The sequence below is a fragment of the Taudactylus pleione genome, unplaced genomic scaffold (genome assembly GCF_031769625.1).
Source record: "Taudactylus pleione unplaced genomic scaffold, aTauple2 ptg000007l, whole genome shotgun sequence".
Taxonomy (NCBI): Eukaryota; Metazoa; Chordata; class Amphibia; order Anura; family Myobatrachidae; genus Taudactylus; species Taudactylus pleione.
The window spans coordinates 5,746,540-5,768,844 of NW_028284410.1; positions in this window are offsets into that span (position 1 = coordinate 5,746,540).

Genomic DNA, 22,305 nt, shown 5'->3' on the forward strand with positions numbered 1-22,305 from the left:
GATAGAATTACATTGTATCTCTTTTCTTTCATCCAGATGTTATATCAATATTCATGAGACAGGCATGAGAAATGGGCACCTTCACACAGCAATGCACACGCTGCTAGTTAAGAAAAGATAACCAATTGCAAATATTTAACCCTGCATACAGTTGTTGAAACTTGAGTTTTCTGTTTTCAATTTGCAATGCACAATTTTGCCCATGCTCAAAATAAACTGCATATGAATTTAATTGCTATAAAAATCACCAAAGAAAAATATACAAATACCTATTAGGAAATAGAAAAATTATGGCTGAACCCATTAGATGGCTACTTTTGGAGGTTAATGAAGTAATATATGGGAAGAGGTAAGCAGAAGAGCAAATATGCTCTGGCCCCTAGTCCCAAAGATAAGGTGCCATTGAGTTGCCTGGAGCATAGTAAGGGTATTCTGGGAGCTCAGCATCTCCCCCTTGTGCCGGGTGTCCCACCCTCTCCTTGTGTCATCATGATGTCATATGTTGCCAAGGCCAACAAAAGGCATTCTTGGAGCCTACTAGAGAGAGTACAAGTGTGGCTGTATGGAGCTGCTGTCAAGATGGCAGCACACATAATCTCGAGCCGCCCTGCAAGTGAGGGGGTCCTAGTGCCATAGCACACCTGGTCAGATGCGTCACTAGGGTTGGTGTCACCCGGTGCTATAACTCATGGTGACACCCCCCCTCCACCAAAAAAAAATAAAAAAATCAGGACCAAGGTGCGCAGTTCTACGCTCTCTCCTCCCTTACCGGTCACGCAGTCCAGTACTCACACTGCAGTGCTTCACCCAGAATGCCGGTGGGCATGAGCAGAGAGAGAGAGGGACTCACAAGATGATGACATCATCTCATGGGACCTGTTGCTCCGCATTGGCGAGATACAGTGGGCACTAACTATGATAGCCACATAACACAACAGAGCCAGTTCAGACCGGACATTAGGCTGGCCCGGACAGCCTACGCCTGCTTTCAGGCACAGTGGCAGGGCCATTTCAAAGGGCTGGAGCTCCCAGTGCGAACCTCCAAAATATGCCCGCCCCAAGAAAAAAAGCTTAATATAGTAAAAGTGGTCTCAAGATAAGGGACGTGTTATCAAATTAAAAGACTACCTTATGAATAAATAATGTTAACATAACCATAGGATTAGGGACAGCAAGACTTGTTAAAATTTCCAAGGTACACCATCAGTTGTTGCCCCCACAGGAAAAAAAAACACTTTTCTCTCCAATAGAAAAAAATAACAATGCTCCCCATAGAGATAAACAACATTGCTCCCGGCAGAGATAAATAACATTGCTCCCCCACAGAAAATAGCAGCCACCCAGCCCCCTTCTGTGCCCCAGACAGTAAGCACCCCCTTCTTTGCCCCCAGACAGCCAACGTCCCCCTTCTGTGCCCCCAGACAGTCTGCCCCCCTTCTGTGTCCTCAGACAGCATACCTCCCTCCTTCTATGTACCCAGCCTGCCACCCTTTTGTGTTTCCAGACAGCCAGTCAGTCCACCCTTCTGTGTCCCCAGCCAACTAACCCCACTTCTGTCCCCAGCCAGCCAGCCACCCCCACTTCTGTCCCCAGCCAACCACCCCCACTTCTCTCCCCAGCCAGCCACCCCCACTTCTCTTTACAGCCAACCACCCCCACTTCTCTTTCCAGCCAGCCACCCCCACTTCTGTTCCCAGCCGGCTACTTCCACTTCTCTCCCAAGCCAGCTACCCCCACTTCTGTCCCCAGCCAGCTACCCCCACTTCTGTCCCCAGCCAGCCACCCCCACTTCTGTCCCCAGCCAGCCAGCCAGCCAGCTACCACCTCTTCCGTCCACAGGCAGCCAGCTACCCCCTCTTCTGTCCACAGCCAGCCAGCTACCGCCTTTTCCGACCACAGCCAGCCAGCCACCCTCACTTCTGTCCACAGCCAGCCAGCTACCCCCTCTTCCGTCCACAGCCAGCAAGCTACCCCCTCTTCCATCCACAGCCAGCCAGCTACCCCTTCTTCCGTCCACAGCCAGCCAGCTAATCCCAATTCTGTCCCCAGCCAGCTACCCCTTCTGTCCCCAGCCAGCCAGCCACCCTCACTTCTGTCCACAGCCAGCCAGCTACCCCCTCTTCCATCCACAGCCAGCCAGACAGCTACCCCCTCTTCCATCCACAGCCAGCCAGCTGCCCCCTCTTCCGTCCACAGCCAGCCAGCTACCCCCTCTTCCGTCCACAGCCAGCCAGCTACTCCCACTTCTGTCCCCAGCCAGCCACCCCCACTTCTGTTCCCAGCCAGCTACCCCCAGTTCTGTTCCCAGCCAGCTACTCCCACTACTGTCCCCAGCCAGCAACCCCCACTTCTGTCCCCAGCCAGCCAGCCACCCTCACTTCTGTCCACAGCCAGCCAGCTACCCCCTCTTCCATCCACAGCCAGCCAGCTACTCCCTCTTCCGTCCACAGCCAGCCAGCTACCCCCTCTTCCGTCCACAGCCAGCCAGCTACCCCCTCTTCCGTCCACAGCCAGCCACTCCCTCTTCCGTCCACAGCAAGCCATCCCCACTTCTGTTGCCAGCCAGCTACCCCCACTACTGTCCCCAGCCAGCTACCCCCACTACTGTCCCCAGCCAGCCAGCCACCCACCCCCACTTCTGTCCACAGCCAGCCAGCTACCACATCTTCCGTCCACAGCCAGCCAGCTACAACCTCTTCTGTCCACAGCCAGCCAGCTACCGCCTTTTCTGACCACAGGCAGCCACCTACCCCCTCTTCCGTCCACAGACAGCCAGCTACCCCCTCTTCCGTCCACAGCCAGCAAGCTACTCCCACTTCTGTGCCAGCCAGCCACCCCCACTTCTGTTCCCAGCCAGCTACCCCCACTTCTGTCCCCAGCCAGCCACCCCCACTTCTGTTCCCAGCCAGCTACCCCCAGTTCTGTTCCCAGCCAGCTACTCCCACTACTGTCCCCAGCCAGCAACCCCCACTTCTGTCCCCAGCCAGCCAGCCACCCTCACTTCTGTCCACAGCCAGCCAGCTACCCCCTCTTCCATCCACAGCCAGCCAGCTACTCCCTCTTCCGTCCACAGCCAGCCAGCTACCCCCTCTTCCGTCCACAGCCAGCCAGCTACCCCCTCTTCCGTCCACAGCCAGCCAGCTACTCCCACTTCTGTCCCCAACCAGCCACCCCCACTTCTGTTCCCAGCCAGCTACCCCCACTTCTGTCCCCAGCCAACCAGCCACACCCACTTCTGTCCCCAGCCAGCCAGCCACCCCCTCTTCCATCCACAGCCAGCCAGCTACCCCCTCTTCCGTTCACAGCCAGCCAGCTACCCCTTCATCCGTCCACAGCCAGCCAGCTACCCCCTCTTCCGTCCACAGCCAGCCAGCTACCCCCACTTCTGTCCACAGCCAGCCAGCCACCCCCTCTTCTGTCCACAGCCAGAAAGACACCCCCTCTTCTGTCCATAGCCAGAAAGACACCCGCTCTTCCATCCACAGCCAGCCAGCTACTCCGACTTCTGTCCCCAGCCAGCCAGCCACCCCCACTTCTGTCCCCAGCCAGCTACTCCCACTTCTGTCCCCAGCCAGCCAGCTACCCCCTCTTCCGTCCACAGCCAGCCAGCTACCCCCTCTTCCGTCCACAGCCAGCAAGCTAATCCCACGTCTATCCCCAGCCAGCTACCCCTTCTGTCCCGAGCCAGCCAGACACCCTCACTTCTGTCCCCAGCCAGACAGCTACCCCCTCTTCCATCCACAGCCAGCCAGCTGCCCCCTCTTCCATCCACAGCCAGCCAGCTACCCCCTCTTCCGTCCACAGCCAGCCAGCTACTCCCACTTCTGTCCCCAGCCAGCCACCCTCACTTCTGTTCCCAGCCAGCTACCCCCAGTTCTGTTCCCAGCCAGCTACTCCCACTACTGTCAACAGCCAGCTACCCCTTCTGTCCCCAGCCAGCCACCCCCACTTCTGTCTCCTGCGAGCCAGCCACCCTCACTTCTTTCCACAGCTAGCCAGCTTCCCCCTCTTCCGTCCACAGCCAGCCAGCTACTCCCTCTTCCATCCACAGCCAGCCAGCTACCCCCTCTTCTGTCCACAGCCAGCCACCCCCTCTATCGTCCACAGCCAGACACCCCCACTTCTGTTCCCAGCCAGCTACCCGCACTACTGTCCCCAGCCAGCTACCCCCACTACTGTCTCCAGCCAGCCAGCCCACTTCTGTCCACAGCCAGCCAGCTACCACTTCTTTCGTCCACAGCAAGCCAGCTACCCCCTCTTCCATCCACAGCCAGCCAGCTACCCCCTCTTCTGTCCACAGCCAGCCAGCTACCCCCTCTTCCGTCCACAGCCAGCCAGCTACCCCCTCTTCCATCCACAGCCTGCCAGCTACCGACTCTTCCATCCACAGCCAGCCAGCTACTCCCACCTCTGTCCCCAGCCAGCCACCCCCACTTTTGTTCCCAGCCAGCTACCCCCACTTCTGTTTCCAGCCAGCTACCCCCACTTCTGTCCCCAGCCAGCTACCCCCACTTCTGTCCCCAGCCAGCTACCCCCACTACTGTCCCCAGCCAGCTACCCCCACTTCTGTCCCTAGCCAGCAAGCTACCCCCACTTCCATACACAGCCAGCCAGCTACCCCCTCTTCCGTCCACAGCCAGCCAGCTAGCCCCTCTTCTGTCCACAGCCAGCCAGCTACCCCCTCTTCCGTCCACAGCCAGCCAGCTACCCCCTCTTCCGTCCACAGCCAGCCAGCTAATCCCACTTCTGTCCCCAGCCAGCTACCCCTTCTGTCCCCAGCCAGCCAGCCACCCTCACTTCTGTCCACAGCCAGCCACCTACCCCCTCTTTCATCCACAGCCAGCCAGCCAGCTACCCCCTCTTCCATCCAAAGCCAGCCAGCTGCCCCCTCTTCCGTCCACAGCCAGCCAGCTACCCCTCTTCCATCCACAGCCAGCCAGCTACTCCCACTTCTGTCTCCAGCCAGCCACCCCCACTTCTGTTCCCAGCCAGCTACCCCCAGTTCTGTTCCCAGCCAGCTACTCCCACTACTGTCACCAGCCAGCTACCCCTTCTGTCCCCAGCCAGCCACCCTCACTTCTGTCCACAGCCAGCTACGCCCACTACTGTCCCCAGCCAGTTACCCCCTCTTCCGTCCACAGCCAGCCAGCTACCCCCTCTTCTTTCCACAGCCAGCCAGCTACTCCCACTTCTGTCCCCAGCCAGCCACCCCCACTTCTGTTCCCAGCCAGCCACCCCCTTGTCTGTTCCCAGCCAGCCACCCCCTCTTCTGTTCCCAGCCAGTTGCCCCCACTACTGTCCCCAGCCAGCTGCCCCCACTACTGTCCCCAGCCAGCTACCCCCACTACTGTCCTCAGCCAGCCAGCCAGCCACAACCAGTTCTGTCCACAGCCAGCCAGCTACCCCCTCTTCCATCCACTGCCAGCCAGCTACCCCCTCTTCCATCCACAGCCAGCCAGCTACCCCCTCTTCCATCCACAGCCAGCCAGCTACCCCCTATTCCATCCACAGCCAGCCAGCTACTCCCAATTCTGTCCCCAGCCAGCCACCTCCACTTCTGTCCCCAGCCAGCTACTGCCACTTCTGTCCCCAGCCAGCCACCCCCACTTCTGTCCCCAGCCAGCTACCCCCTCATCTGTCCCCAGCCAGCCAGCTACCCCAACTTCCATCCACAGCCAGCCAGCTACCCCCTCTTTCGTCCACAGCCAGCCAGCTAGCCCCTCTTCTGTCCACAGCCAGCCAGCTACCCCCTCTTCCGTCCACAGCCAGCCAGCTAATCCCAATTCTGTCCCCAGCCAGCTACCCCTTCTGTCCCCAGTGAGCCAGCCACCCTCACTTCTGTCCACAGCCAGTCAACTACCCCCTCTTCCATCCACAGCCAGCAAGCCAGCTACCCCCTCTTCCCTCCACAGCCAGCCAGCGGCCCGATCTTCCATCCACAGCCAGCCAGCTACCCCCTCGTCCATCCACATCCAGCCAGCTACTCCCACTTCTGTCCCCAGCCAGCTGCCCCCACTACTGTCCCCAGCCAGCTACCCCCACTACTGTCCTCAGCCAGCCAGCCAGCCAGACACCCCCAGTTCTGTCCACAGCCAGCCAGCTACCCCCTCTTCCATCCACAGCCAGCCAGTTACCCCCTCTTCCATCCACAGCCAGCCAGCTACCCTCTCTTCCGTTCACAGCCAGCCAGCTACCCCTTCTTCCGTCCACAGCCAGCCAGCTACCCCCACTTCTGTCCACAGCCAGCCAGCTACCCCCACTTCTGTCCACTGCCAGCCAGCCACCCCCTCTTTTGTCCACAGCCAGAAAGACACCCGCTCTTCCATCCACAGCCAGCCAGCTACTCCCAATTCTGTCCCCAGCCAGCCACCCCCACTTCTGTCCCCAGCCAACTACTGCCACTTCTGTCCCCAGCCAGCCACCCCCACTTCTGTCTCCATCCAGTCACCTACCCCCTCTTCCATCCACAGCCAGCCAGCCAGCAACCCCTTCTACCATCCACAGCAAGAAAGCTGCCCCCTCTTCTGTCCACAGCCAGCCAGCTACCCCCTCTTCCATCCACAGCCAGCCAGCTACTCCCACTTCTGTCCCCAGCCAGCCACCCCCACTTCTGATCTGAGCCAGCTACCCCCAGTTCTGTTCCCAGCCAGCTACTCCCACTACTGTCACCAGCCAGCTACCCCTTCTGTCCCCAGCCAGCCACCCCCACTTCTGTCCCCAGCCAGCCAGCCAGCCACCCTCACTTCTGTCCACAGCCAGCCAGCTACCCCCTCTTCTGTCCACAGCCAGTCAGCTACCCCCTCTTCTGTCCACAGCCAGTCAGCTACCCCCTCTTCTGTCCACAGCCAGCCAGCTACTCCCTCTTCTGTCCACAGCCAGCAAGCTACCCCCTCTTCCGTCCACAGCCAGCCACCCACTCTTCCATCCACAGCCAGCCACCCCCACTTCTGTTCCCAGTCAGCTACCCCCTCTACTGTTCCCAGCCAGCTACCCCCACTACTGTCCCCAGCCAGCCAGCCACCCCCTCTTCCATCCACAGCCAGCCAGCTACTCCCACTTCTGTCCCCAGCCAGCCACCCCTACTTCTGTTCCCAGCCAGCTACCCCCACTTCTGTCCCCAGCCAGCCAGCCACCCCCACTTCTGTCCCCAGCCAGCCAGCCACCCCCACTTCTGTCCCCAGCCAGCCAGCCACCCCCACTTCAGTCCACAGCAAGCCAGCCACCCCCTCTTCGGTCCACAGCCAGCCAGCTACCCCCTCTTCCATCCACAGCCAGGCAGCTACCCCCTCTATCATCCACAGCCAGCCAGCTACCCCCTCTTTCGTCCACAGCCAGCCAGCTACTCCCACTTCCGTCCCCAGCCAGCCACCCCCACTTCTGTTCCCAGCCATCTACCCCCACTTCTGTTTCCAGCCAGTTACCCCCTCTTCCGTCCACAGCCAGCCAGCTACCCCCTCTTCCATCCACAGCCAGCCAGCTACTCCCACTTCTGTCCCCAGCCAGCCACCCCCACTTCTGTTCCCAGCCAGCTAGCCCACTTCTGTTGCCAGCCAGTTACCCCACTTCTGTTCCCAGCCAGCTACCCCACTACTGTCCCCAGCCAGTTACCCCCTCTTCCGTCCACAGCCAGCCAGCTACCCCCTCTTCCATCCACAGCCAGCCAGCTACTCCCACTTCTGTCCCCAGCCAGCCACCCCCACTTTTGTTCCCAGCCAGCCACCCCCACTTCTGATCCCAGCTAGTTGCCCCCACTTCTGTTACCAGCCAGCTGCTCCCACTACTGTCCCCAGCCAGCTGCCCCCACTACTGTCCCCAGCCAGCTACCCCCACTACTGTCCCCAGCCAGCCAGCCAGCCACCCCCAGTTCTGTCCACAGCCAGCCAGTTACCCCCTCTTCCATCCACAGCCAGCCAGCTACCCCCTCTTCCATCCACAGCCAGCCAGCTACCCCCTCTTCCGTTCACAGTCAGCCAGCTACCCCCTCTTCCGTCCACAGCAAACCAGCTACCCCCTCTTCTGTCCACATCCAGCCAGCTACTCCCACTTCTGTCCACAGTCAGCCAAACACCCCCACATCTGTCCCCAGCCAGCCACCCCCACTTCTGTCCCCAGCCAGCTACCCACACTTCTGTCCACAGTCAGTCAGCCACCCCCACTTCTCTCCACAGCTGGCCAGCTAACCCCTCTTCTGTCCACAGCCAGCTACCCCCACTTCTGTCCACAGCCAGCCCGCCAGCCCCTCTTCTGTCCACAGCCAGCCACCCCCACTTCTCTCCCCAGCCAGCCACCCCCACTTCTCTCCCCAGCCAGTCAGCTACTCCCTCTTCTGTCCACAGCCAGCCAGATACCCACTTTTCTGTCCACAGCCAGACTCTCCCACTTCTGTCCACAGCCAACCAGCTACCCCCTCTTCTGTCCACAGCCAGACACTCCCACTTCTGTCTACAGCCAACCAGCTACCTCCTCTTCTGTCCACAGCAAGCCAGCTACCCCCACTTCTGTCCACAGCCAGCCAAGCCACCCCCTCTTCTGTCCCCAGCCAGCCACCCGCTCTTCTGTACACAGTCAGCCAGCCACCCCCACTTCTCTCCCCAGCCAGCCACCCCCACTTCTATCCCTAGCCAGCCACCTACTCCCTCTTCTGCCCACAGCCAACCAGATACCCACTCTTCTGTCCACAGCCAGACACTCCCACTTCTGTCCACAGCCAGACACCCCCACTTCTGTCCACAGCCAGCTACCCCCACTTCTGTCCACAGCCAGCCAGCTTTTCTGTCCCTAGTCAGCGCCCCCACTGTTGTCTCCAGCCAGTCAGTCCCACTTTTGTCCCCAGCAGCACTCTCACTTCCCTTACCTTGATGGGTCCTCTCTTCCAGCAGTGGGCGGGTGGGAGGCAGGCTCCTCTCTTCCAGAAATAGTGGAGGGTGGGCAGTGTGCTCCTCTCCTCCAGCAGCAGTGGGCGGGGTCCCCTCTAATAGCAGCGGTGGGCTCCCCTCTTTTAGCAGCGGTGGACGGGCTCCTCACCTCGAGCAGCGGCGGCGCAGTTTGACGCCATGACGTCATGCGCCGCCTTTAAAAGAAAAAAAAAAACTTTTAAGCATGGTGGCTGGGATCGGCAGCAGGGTGGGAAATGGGTGGTCAGTGGGCGGATCCCCTTCCCGGGACCTTGCAGTGGCTACTGGTGTGCTCCACCCCTCTCTCAGTGGTTCTGTGGTCAGCTCAGCTGTGTGACGGTGGGGGAGTGTGCGGTCTTTGGTGCCACCCCCTTGGAGGGTGACACCCAGTGCGGGCTGCACCCCCTTGTGACGCCACTGGTAAGAGAAAGCCACAGTCTGGCATGTGACAGTCTTTTACCTAGAGCAACCAAATTTATCAATATTGCTCCAGAGGGGCAGTAACAGATTGTTAACTTAAAGTGGCCATGCCAAGACTTCTGAAAGTGATCTCATGTAAGTGGAGCCTAGATAAAATTGATAGACAGATTCCTCAATTAGCTCTAACCACATCAGTCTTAGTAAGTGAAGTCAGCACACCAGTGAGTTAAGTACACAAATTGGTATTATGAGTGGTCTCTGTAAATCCACAGTTGGTATATCTGTCATATCTGTCATAGTTGCATACTTGGCTACGCTACCAGAATGTCCAGGAGCTTCCCAAATATTGGGCTATTCTCCCAGACTCCTGGGGGGAGTGTAGGTTATCCTTGGGAAACTGTATACATCTCCAGTGCAGTGAGCAGGTCTGGCCATGATTATGTGATTCACCATAGCTTTACACAACTACAAAATGCAGCAACTTGCATCATTTTGCAGAAGGGAGCCATGATGGTGCAAATCATGTTGTCCCTCCCCCCACAGATGACTATCAGATCTCCTGAGAGGTGACAGAAGAGATAAGCTACTATGATAATTGTAAAATCCTTGCTATTGCATGATGCATGGCCACTATCAGATAATTTTAACTGTGGTCTTATGCACTGTCATCTCACACTGGTTTTAAAATCTCTCTAGAAGTGCAAAAAAAGAAAAAAACATGTTGCCTTTACCTACTTGTATGCAAAACTTTAGTGTGTCCATCTATTGTGGTGGGTATGCTCTTACCACCAAGATGAGGTTATTCCTTCCCAATGACCTCTGTACCTCTTTTTGAGTATTATACTGTGTTGCATAAAAATTGTGGACAATATTGATAGCTATACTGTACAATGTACAGATTATCCTAGTGACAACCATAAAATACATAAAGCAACATAGAAATACCATACAATGCAGATTGTATCTTAGAGGCGACATACATTACAGACTTCATCTTAGTGATCAATATAGAACACAGAATACATCCTAATGACCAATGTACAACACAGAAAGCATCCCAGTGACTTAAACGCAACTCAGAGAGCATCCTAGTGACCAGTAAACTGTGTAGAGATCAACCTTCTAATGACCAATAGAACACAAAAAAATTCTAGTTACCGCCATACAATATAGACAGTAACCTATTGATTAAAATACAACACAGAGAACATCCTAGTTACCATCATACAATATTATAGAGTACCATACTGATCTTTATAAAATCATAGTGACTGCCATACAATAAAGAGATAATTCTAAGTATGTATAAACAATTTAGAGGTCATCTGTTTTAATACTGTACAATACAGAGAACTTTCTAGTGACCACCATGTAATACAGAAAGCATCCTTGTAACTGCCATACAATACAGAAAGCAGCAGACTAACTTCAATACAATGTCCCCACATAATGTCCTCTCACAAGAGGAAAGTGATGGATATGGGCCATGGCCACAGAGATGTTGGGTGAGCCCCAGAGCAGGGGGACGTGGCAGACTATGCTCCTGTGGTGTATGTGGGAGGACACAACCCTCTTTCTCTTAGTGCCCATTGTGGGGTAATTGATGGATGGAGGAGGGGGAACAGATGGAATCAGGTACTAATTACCCAGGTCCAGGCTTGTTTAAGGGGGAAAAATGCCCCCTACTTGGTGTGTGTCACCACTGTGCATACTCGTTTTCATTCATTTTTTGAGGGTGGGCATGGCCATGCCGAGAGGATTTGGCCATGCCTCTCTCATTACACATCATATTGTCATAATACGGTATCTTTCTAGAGATATACTGTATATCCCTATAATATAGTTGCTCACATTTATTATTCTCTCTCTTGGGACTTCCTAGAGGAAAGATGGAGGTCACTACTGTGGGGAGGGGGTGGTTGTGGGCAAATTGTGTTAGTAATACTAGGGGTGAGCGGGTTTCTGATTTCTGAAATCCGAACCCCCCCGATCCGAGGCAGATCCGAGTCAGGCTCGACTTTTCCCGCCTGACTCGAATCTGAAATCGAGGCAAAACGTCATCATCCTGCCTTCCGGGTCTCGCGGGTTTTGGATCCTATATAAGGTACCCGCGTCTGCGCCATTTTCTCACTCGGCTGTGGACAGTGAAGAGGGAGAGTGGGAGTTAGGGCTGGCTGGGCTGTGTAGTGTAGTGCAGTGTAGTGTTGTGCTGTGCTGCGCTGCGCTGCGCTGCTGTTGTCCATAAGGGCTGTGTCCACTCCTCCAAAGTCCGTAGGGGCTGGCTGTGTTGTGCTGCTGTTGTCCATAGGGGCTGTGTCCACTCCTCCAAACTCCATAGGGGCTGGCTGTGTTGTGCTGTGCTGCTGTTGTCCATAGGGGCTGTGTCCACTCCTCCAAAGTCCATAGGGGCTGGCTGTGTTGTGCTGTGCTGCTGTTGTCCATAAGGGCTGTGTCCACTCCTCCAAAGTCCATAGGGGCTGGCTGTGTTATGCTGTGCTGCTGTTGTCCATAGGGGCTGTGTCCACTCCTCCAAAGTCCATAGGGGCTGGCTGTGTTGTGCTGCTGTTGTCCATAGGGGCTGTGTCCACTCCTCCAAAGTCCATAGGGGCTGGCTGGACTGTGTTGTGCAGTCAGTTGTCCATAGGGGCTGTGTCCATTCCAAAGTCCTGTGCAGAGTCCCAGTCCTAAAGGGGTGCTGTAGTGTTGTCCAGGGGGTGCTCTGTACATCAGGGGTGCTCCCCCCAAGTGCAAAAAAAATAAATATTTTCTGTGTTTTTGAATTGTGTGCGCAGTAGCCGCACGTGCATTAACGAAGGAGCAGCGCCAAGCGTGCGCTTGTGTCCCATAAGTAAAAGGCCGGCTGGCTTGTCCGTTAAAGAGTGCTGTAACCCCCAAAGGGCACTCCAAACAAAATAAAAAAAAATATTTTTTTGTGTTTGTGAATTGTGTGCGCAGTAGCCGCACGTGCATCAACAAAGTAGTGCCAAGCATGCGCCTGTGTCCCATAAATAAAGGGCCGGCTGGATTGACCGCTAAAGGGTGCTGTAACCCCCAAAGGGCACTCCAAACAAAATAAAAAAATACATTTTTTTGTGTTTGTGAATTGTGTGCGCAGTAGCCGCACGTGCATCAACAAAGTAGTGCCAAGCGTGCGCCTGTGTCCCATAAATAAAGGGCCAGCTGGATTGACCGCTAAAGGTTGCTGTAACCCCCAAAGGGCACTCCAAACAAAATAATTTTTTTTTTCTGTGTTTGTGAATTGTGTGCACTTTGGCTACACGTGCATCAATGAAGGAGCAGCGCCAAGCGTGCGCCTGTGTCCCATAAGTAAAAGGCCGGCTGGCTTGTCTGTTAAAGGGTGCTGTAACCCCCAAAGGGCACTCCAAACAAAATAATTTTTTTTTCTGTGTTTGTGAATTGTGTGCACTGTGGCTGCACGTGCAACAGCAAAGGAGCAGCGCCAAGCGTGCGCCTGTGTCCCATAAGTAAAGGGCTGGCTGGCTCATTTCTTAAAGTGTGGTGTAACCCACAAAGTGCACTAGTCTACAACAAAAATAAAAAAATATTTTCTGTGTTTATGTGCACCTTAAACGCACGTATATATCAATATAACATAAATGGAGGTCCAAACTTTCTCCGATAAAAATAAAATAGGGAAAGATCAAGAACCACTTCCTCCTAGTGCTGAAGCTGCTGCCACTAGTCATGACATAGACGATAACATGCCATCAACGTCGTCTGCCAAGGCCGATGCCCAATGTCATAGTAGAGGGCACATACAATCCCAAATGACAAAGTTCAGGAAAATGACCTTGAAAAAAACATTTAAATCATCTGAAGAGAAACGTAAACTTGCCAATATGCCATTTACGACACGGAGTGGCAAGGAATGGCAAAGGTCTTTCCCTATGTTCATGACTAGTGGTTCAGCTTCACATGACGATGGAAGCCCTCCTCCCACTAAAAAAATCAAACGAGTTAAGCTGGCAAAAGCACAGCGAAGAACTGTGCGTTCTAAGAAGATATCACAAATCCCCAAGGAGAGTCCAAGTGTGGTGGTGGTTGCGATGCCTGACCTTCCCAGCACTGGACGGTAAGAGGTGGCTCTTTCCACCATTTGCACGCCCCCTGCAAGTGCTGAAAGGAGCACCCACAGTCCACTTGCTGATATGCAAATTGAAGATGTCACTGTTGAAGTACAACAGGATGAAGATACTGGAGTAGCTGGCGCTGAGGAGGAAGTTGGCGAGAAGGATTCAGATGGTGATGTGGTTTGTTTAAATCAGGCTCCAGGGGAGACAGTTGTTGTCCGTGGGATGAAAAAGCCCATCACGGTCATGCCTGGGCAGAAGACCAAACATTCCACCTCTTTGGTCTGGCAATATTTCTATCCAAATCCGGACAACAACTGTCTTGCCATATGTACCATATGTAAAGGTGGAATAAGTAGGGGTAGGGACGTTAACCACCTAGGAACATCCTCCCTTATATGTCACCTGCAGCGCGTTCATAAAAAGTTACTGTCAAGTTCAGAAACTTTGGCTAAGACCGTAAGCAGTCCAGGGACACCTAAATCCCGTTGTCCTGTTGTATCCAAGCGCCGGCAAACCACACTGTCAACTCCCTCCTCGTCAATTTCCTCCTTAGTCAGGATCGGAAGTAGTCCTGCAGGCCATGTCACTGGCATGACTGACTCTCCTATTCGGGATTCCTCCGGAGGATCCTGCATTACTACGCCTCCTGCTGCCGCTGCTGCAGTTGCTGCTGCTGGGAGTCGTTCATCATCCCAGAGAGGAAGTAGGAACACCACTACTTTTACTTAACAATTGACCCTCCAACAGTCCTTAGCGAGGAGGATGAAGTACGACAGCAGTCATCCTGAAGCAAAACGTATAACTGAGGCCTTGACTGCTATGTTGGTGTTAGACGTGCGTCCGGTGTCCGCCATTAGTGCAGTGGGATTTAGACAATTGATGGAGGTATTGTGTCCCCGGTTCCAAATCCCATTTAGATTCCACTTCACTAGGCAGGCGATACCGAGACTGTACAGAAACGTCAGAAAAAGTGTCCTCAGTGTCCTGAAAAATGCGGTTGTACCCAATGTCCACTTAACCACGGACATGTGGACAAGTGGAACAGGGCAGACTAAGGACTATATGACTGTGACAGCCCACTGGGTAGATGTATCACCTTACGCAGCAACAGCAGCAGAGTCACCAGTAGCAGCATCTCAGAAACGCCAGCTCATTCCAAGGCAGGCTACGCTGTGTATCACCGCCGACAACCTCTTAGAGAAACTGAGGGAAATCATCACCCAGTGGCTTACCCCACTTAGACTCTCCTGGGGATTTGTGATATCTGACAACGCCACCAATATTGTGCGGGCATTACATCTGGGCAAATTCCAGCACGTCCCATGTTTTGCTCACACAATAAACTTGGTGGTGCAGAATTTTCTGAAAAGCGACAGGGGCATGCAGGAGACGCTTTGGGTGGCCCAAAAAATTTCTGGCCACTTTCGCCATTCAGCGACTGCGTGCCGAAGACTGGAGCGCCAGCAAACACTCTTGAACCTGCCCCGCCATCACCTGAAGCAAGAGGTTGTGACTCAGTGGAACTCATCCCTCTATATGCTTCAGAGGATGGAGGAGCAGCAAAAGGCCATTCAAGCCTATACATCCACCTATGACATAGGCAAAGGAGGGGGTATGCACCTGACTCAAGCGCAGTGGAGAATGATTTCCGTGTTGTGCAAGGTTCTCCATCCCTTCGAACTTGCCACACGTGAAGTCAGTTCAGACACTGCCAGCTTGAGTCAGGTCATTCCCCTCATCAGGCTTTTGCAGAAGCAGCTGGAGAAAGTGAAGGAGGAGCTAAGACGGAGCAATTCCGCTCGGTATGTGGGACTTGTGGATGAAGCCCTTCATTCGCTTTGCCAGGATTCCAGGGTGGTCAATCTGTTGAAATCAGACCACTACAATTTGTCCACCGTGCTCGATCCTAGGTTTAAAGCCTATGTGGTGTCTCTCTTTCCAGCCGACACAAGCCTGCAGAGGTGCAAAGACCTGCTGGTGAAAACACTGTCAGCTGAAGCAGAACGTGACATGTCAACAGCTCCTTCTTCATTTTCTCCCGCAACTGGGGCTGCCAGGAAAAAACTTAGGTATCCTAAGCAACCCGCTGGCGGTGATGCAGGGCAGGCAGGACCAAGTTTGGACATCTGGTCCGGACTGAAGGACCTGGCAACAATTTCTGACATCTCTACTGTCACTACATATGATACTGTCACCATTGACAGAATGGTGGAGGATTACATCGGTGACAGCATCCAAGTAGGCATGTCAGACAGTCCATACCTATACTGGCAGGAAAAAGAGGCAATTTGGAGGCCCCTCTACAAACTGGCTCTATTTTACCTGAGTTGCCCCCCCTCCAGTGTGTACTCCGAAAGAGTGTTTAGTGCAGCCGGGAACCTTGTCAGCGAAAGGCGTAGGAGGTTGCTTCCACAAAATGTGGAGAAGATGATGTTCATAAAAATGAATTATCAACTCTTCCAACGAGACCAGCCTCCAGAACGTACAGAGGGACCTGTGGTGGTGGATTCGAGTGGGGACGAGTTAATACTCTGTGAGGATGAGGATGTACACAACACTGAAGAGGGTGAGGAATCGGTGGATGAGGAGGATGATGACATCTTGCCTCCGTAGAGCCAGTTGGTGCAGGGACAGATTAATTGCCAGCTTGTTTTGTGGGGGCCCAAACGAACCAATCATTTCAGTCACAGTTGTGTGGCAGACCCTTTCGCTGAAATGATTGCTTTGTTAAAGTGTGCATGTCCTGTTTATACAACATAAGGGTGGGTGGGAGGGCCCAAGGACAATTCTAGCTTGCACCTCTTTTTTTTCTTTGCTTTATGTACAGTTTGGGGCCTAGTTTTTCAAACTGCCATCCTGTCTGCCACTGCAGTATCACTCCTAGATGGGTCACGTGTTTGTGCCACCCACTCGTGTCGCTTAGCATAGTCATCCAGCTACCTCGGTGCAACCTTTTGGACATAAAAACACTATTGTGAGGTGTGAGGTGTTCAGAAAAGACTGGAAATTAGTGGAAATTAAGGTTATTGAGGTTAATAATAGCATAGGAGCAGAAAAATCAACACATTCTGTGATTTTAGCTGTTTTTATGCTTTTTAAAAAAAAAATACAGATCCAAAACACAAAACCCAGAACCCAAAACACGGAAGGGTGGTTTTGGCAAAACCAATCCAGATCCAAAACACGAAGAAAGATCCAGATCCAAAACCAAAACACGAAAAGTGGCCGGTGCACACCCCTAATTAATACCCACCTCAATAATGCAATACCCTGTATCATCACATGGAAGGGTGGGGCTATGATGATGTCCATTCCACTAGGAAGTGGGTGGATGCAGGAAGGTGACCTACTTTACCCGGCAGTCTGTGGGACTTCCCAAAAGTTTATGAGTCAACTGGAAGTTTGATGAGAGTTGGCAAGTATGCCACATATTCTGTAATTTTGTACAGTCTGTAGAGTAATGCCAGATCCAGTGGCGGATCTAGCTGCGGTGCAGCTCTTACCTTGCACCGGGGTCCATAGCCGCCTCCATCTGACAGTGCCGCTGCACCCGACGCCAGTGTCCCCCGGGCCCCGCAGTATTTAAGTGTAGTGCGGATTGCAGTGAGAGCGGTCTGCACTACACAGTGGCGGCAGCGGCGGCGGTGTGTTGGCATTGGCAGCGGTGTGTTTGTTATAGCAGCCAATGAGAGTCAGAGACTCTCATTGGCTGCTGCGTCCACGGAGGGAGCCGGGTTGGAGCTCACTCATGAGCTCCACCTTCCGGCTCCCGCAGTGGGTGATAGGAGAGACATCAGGATGTCTCTCCCATCGTGCAGAGCTGGGAGGACAGAGGAGCGGTGGGTGCAGGAGCAGGGATTCAGGTAAGTGTGTTTTTTTTTTTTTTTGTGTGTGTGTGTTTGTCTTATATAAGTAGGGGGGCCACTACTGGGAGCACTGTATAATGGGCACTGCATAGGGGGACCACTACTGCAGGGCACTGTATATGGGGCATAACTGGGGGCACTGTATAAGGGGCACTAAAGGGAGCACTGCATAGACGGGACCTCTTCTTGGGGCACTGTATAAGGTGCACTGTATATGGGGGACCACTACTGGGGGCACTGCATAGAGGGTACTACTACTGGGGGCAATGCATAGGGGGGACTACTACTGGGTGCACTGCATAAGGGGGACCACTTCTGGAGGCACTGTATAAGGGTCACTACTGGGAACACTGCATAGGGTGGACCACTACTGGGGGCACTACATAAGGGGTACCACTACTGGGGGCACTGTATAATGGGCACTACTGAGGGCACTCTATATGGGGGACCACTACTGGGTGCACTGCAAAAGGGGCACCACTTCTGGAGGCACTGTATAAGGGTCACTACTGGGAGCACTGCATAGGGTGGACCACTACTGGGGGCACTGCATAGGGGGACCACTACTGGGGGCACTGCATAGGGGGACCACTACTGGGGGCACTGTATAAGGGGCACTACTGAGGGCACTGCATAGGAGGACCACTACTGGGAGCACTGCATAGGGGGATCCAAAGCATATTCTTTCACCTGGTCCCACCACTTTCTAGTTCTGCCACCGGCCAGATCTGAATATTGTCTGCAGCAAATACCTTAATGGGTCTGGACATTGTGATAGAACAACATAAGTTACAATATTCAGTATCCATTTCTCCAACTTTTTCCTTTGTAGCATCCCTGATACAAGACTACATATATGGATAGTATTGTGCTCTTAATGGACAAGCCCATTATGGTGACAATTCATACAGTATCAAAGCAAATTGCCCTGCACATAATTTTTCCACATGAAATGTAGAAAAGTGGAGTCAAAATATTCAAGATTACAGTAATGATCATATTAGGGGGTACTTTATTTCTTTCCTCTGTTTATCTGTTTGCTGCCTGGTTTTCATCTCATATGCCTGAAGCAAATATTCTATTTTTATTATTTTCTCGAAAACGTTATAATTAGGGGTGAGCGGGTTCGGATTTCTGAAAACCGAACCCCCCCGAGCCGAGGCCAATCCGAGTCAGGCTCAACTTTTCCCGCCTGACTCGGATCTGAAATCGAGGCAAAACGTCATCATCCTGCCTTCCGGGACTCGCGGGTTTTGGAATCTATATAAGGTACCCGCATCGGCACCATTTTCTCACTCGGCTGTGGACAGTGAAGAGGTTGGGTGGGAGTTAGGGCTGGCTGGGCTGTGTAGAGTAGTGTAGTGCAGTGTAGTGTTGTGCTGTGCTGCTGTTGTCCATAGGGGCTGTGTCCACTCCTCCAAAGTCCATAGGGGCTGGCTGTGTTGTGCTGTGCTGCTGTTGTCCATAGGGGCTGTGTCCACTCCTCCAAAGTCCCTAGGGGCTGGCTGTGTTGTGCTGTGCTGCTGTTGTCCATAGGGGCTGTGTCCACTCCTCCAAAGTCCATAGAGGCTGGCTGGACTGTGTTGTGCAGTCAGTTGTCCATAGGGGCTGTGTCCACTCCAAAGTCCTGTGCAGAGTCCCAGTCCTAAAGGGGTGCTGTAGTGTTGTCCACGGGGTGCTCTGTCCATCAGGGGTACTCCCCCCAAGTACATAAAAAATAAATATTTGTTTGTGTTTGTGAATTGTGTGCGCAGTAGCCGCACGTGCATCAACAAAGTAGCGCCAAGCGTGCTCCTGTGTCATAAGTGAAGGGCCGGCTGGCTTGACCGTTAAAGGGTGCTGTAACCCCCAAAGTGCACTCCAAACAAAATAAAAAATTATTTTCTGTGTTTGTGAATTGTGTGCACTGTGGCTGCACGGTAATCAACAAAGTATCGCCAAGCGTGCACCTGTGTCATAAGTGAAGGGCCGGCTGGCTTGACCGTTAAAGGGTGCTGTAACCCCCAAAGTGCACTGCAAACAAAATAATTTTTTTTTATTGTGTTTGTGAATTGTGTGGGCAGTAGTCGCACGTGCATCAACAAAGTAGTGCCAAGCGTGCGCCTGTGTCCAATAAGTAAAGGGCCAGCTGGCTTGTCCATTAAAGGGTGTTGTAACCCCTAAAGTGCACTCCAAACAAAAGAAAAAATAATTTTTTGTGTTTGTGAATTGTGTGCGCAGTAGCTGCATGTGCATCAACAAAGTAGCGTCAAGCGTGCGCCTGTCTGTTAAAGGGTGGTGTAACCCCCAAAGTGCACTCCAACAAAAATAAAATATTTTCTTCTGTGTTTGTGAATTGTGTGCACTGTAGCTGCACGTGCATCAACAAAGGAGCAGCGCCAAGCATGCGCTTGTGTCCCATTAGTAAAGACCCGGCTGGCTCATTTTTTAAAGGGTGGTGTAACCCACAAAGTGCACTAGTCTCCAACAATAATAAAAAATTATTTTCTGTATTTGTGTGCGCCTTAGCCGCACGTATATATCAATATATCAATATATCATACATGGAGGACCAACCTTTCTCCGATAAAAATAAAATAGGGAAAGATCAAGAACCACTTCCTCCTAGTGCTGAAGCTGCTGCCACTAGTCATGACATAGACGATAACATGCCATCAACGTCGTCTGCCAAGGCCGATGCCCAATGTCATAGAAGAGGGCACATACAATCCCAAATGACAAAGTTCAGGAAAATGACCTTAAAAAAAACATTTAAATCATCTGAAGAGAAACGTAAACTTGCCAATATGCCATTTATGACACGGAGTGGCAAGGAACGGCTAAGGTCTATCCCTATGTTCATGACTAGCGGTTCAGCTTCACATGACGATGGATGCCCTCATCCCGCTAAAAAAAATCAAATGAGTTAAGCTGGCAAAAGCACAGCGAAGAACTGTGTGTTCTAAGAAGATATCACAAATCCCCAAGGAGAGTCCAAGTGTGGTGGCGGTTGCGATGCCTGACCTTCCCAGCACTGGACGGGAAGAGTTGGCTCTTTCCACCATTTGCACGCCCTCTGCAAGTGCTGAAAGGAGCACCCACAGTCCACTTGCTGATATGCAAATTGAAGATGTCACTGTTGAAGTACAACAGGATGAGGATACTGGTGTAGCTGGCGCTGAGGAGAAAGTTGGCGAGGAGGATTCTGATGGTGATGTGGTTTGTTTAAATCAGGCTCAGAGGGAGACAGTTGTTGTCTGTGGGATGAAAAAGCCCATCACGGTCATGCCTGGGCAGAAGACCAAACATTCCACCTCTTTGGTCTGGCAATATTTCTATCCAAAGCCGGAGAACAACTATCTTGCCATATGTACCATATGTAAAGGTGAAATAAGTAGGGGTAGGGATGTTAATCACCTAGGAACATCCTCCCTTATATGTCACCTGCAGCGCGTTCATAAAAAGTTACTGTCAAGTTCAGAAACTTTGGCTAAGACCGTAAGCAGTCCAGGGACACCTAAATCCCTTTTTCCTGTTGTATCCAAGCGCCTGCAAACCACACCGCCAACTCCCTCCTCGTCAATTTCCTCTTTCGCCAGGATTGGAAGTAGTCCTGCAGGCTATGTCACTGGCACGACTGACTCTCCTATCCGGGATTCCTCCTGAGGATCCTGCATTGCTACGCCTACTGCTGCTGCTGCTGCTGTTGCTGCTGGGAGTCATTCATCATCCCAGAAAGGAAGTAGGAACACCACTACTTTTACTAAAAATTGACCCTCCAACAGTCCTTAGTGAGGAGGATGAAGTACGACAGCAGTCATCCTGAAGCAAAACGTATAACTGAGGCCTTGACTGCTATGTTGGTGTTAGACGTGCGTCCAGTATCCGCCATTAGTGCAGTGGGATTCAGACAATTGATGGAGGTAGTGTGTCCCCGGTTCCAAATCCCATCTAGATTCCACTTCACTAGGCACGCGATACCGAGACTGTACAGAAACGTCAGAAAAAGTGTCTTCAGTGTCCTGAAAAATGCGGTTGTACTCAATGTCCACTTAACCACGGACATGTGGACAAGTGGAACAGGGCAGACTAAGGACTATATGACTGTGACAGCCCACTGGGTAGATGTATCACCTTACGCAGCAACAGCAGCAGAGTCACCAGTAGCAGCATCTCAGAAACGCCAGCTCGTTCCAAGGCAGGCTACGCTGTGTATCACCACCGACAACCTCTTAGAGAAACTGAGGGAAATCATCACCCAGTGGCTTACCCCACTTAGACTCTCCTGGGGATTTGTGATATCTGACAATGCCACCAATATTGTGCGGGCATTACATCTGGGCAAATTCCAGCACGTCCCATGTTTTGCTCACACAATAAACTTGGTGGTGCAGAATTTTCTGAAAAGCGACAGGGGCATGCAGGAGACGCTTTGGGTGGCCCGAAAAATTTCTGGCCACTTTCGCCATTCAGCGACTGCGTGCCGAAGACTGGAGCGCCAGCAAACACTCTTGAACTTGCCCCGCCATCACCTGAAGCAAGAGGTTGTGACTCAGTGGAACTCAACCCTCTATATGCTTCAGAGGATGGAGGAGCAGCAAAAGGCCATTCAAGCCTATACATCCACCTATGACATAGGCAAAGGAGGGGGTATGCACCTGACTCAAGCGCAGTGGAGAATGATTTCCGTGTTGTGCAAGGTTCTCCAGCCCTTCGAACTTGCCACACGTGAAGTCAGTTCAGACACTGCCAGCTTGAGTCAGGTCATTCCCCTCATCAGGCTTTTGCAGAAGCAGCTGGAGAAAGTGAAGGAGGAGCTAAGACGGAGCGATTCCGCTCGGCATGTGGGACTTGTGGATGAAGCCCTTCATTCGCTTTGCCAGGATTCCAGGGTGGTCAATCTGTTGAAATCAGACCACTACAATTTGTCCACCGTGCTCGATCCTAGGTTTAAAGCCTATGTGGTGTCTCTCTTTCCAGCCGACACAAGCCTGCAGAGGTGCAAAGACCTGCTGGTGAAAACACTGTCAGCTGAAGCAGAACGTGACACGT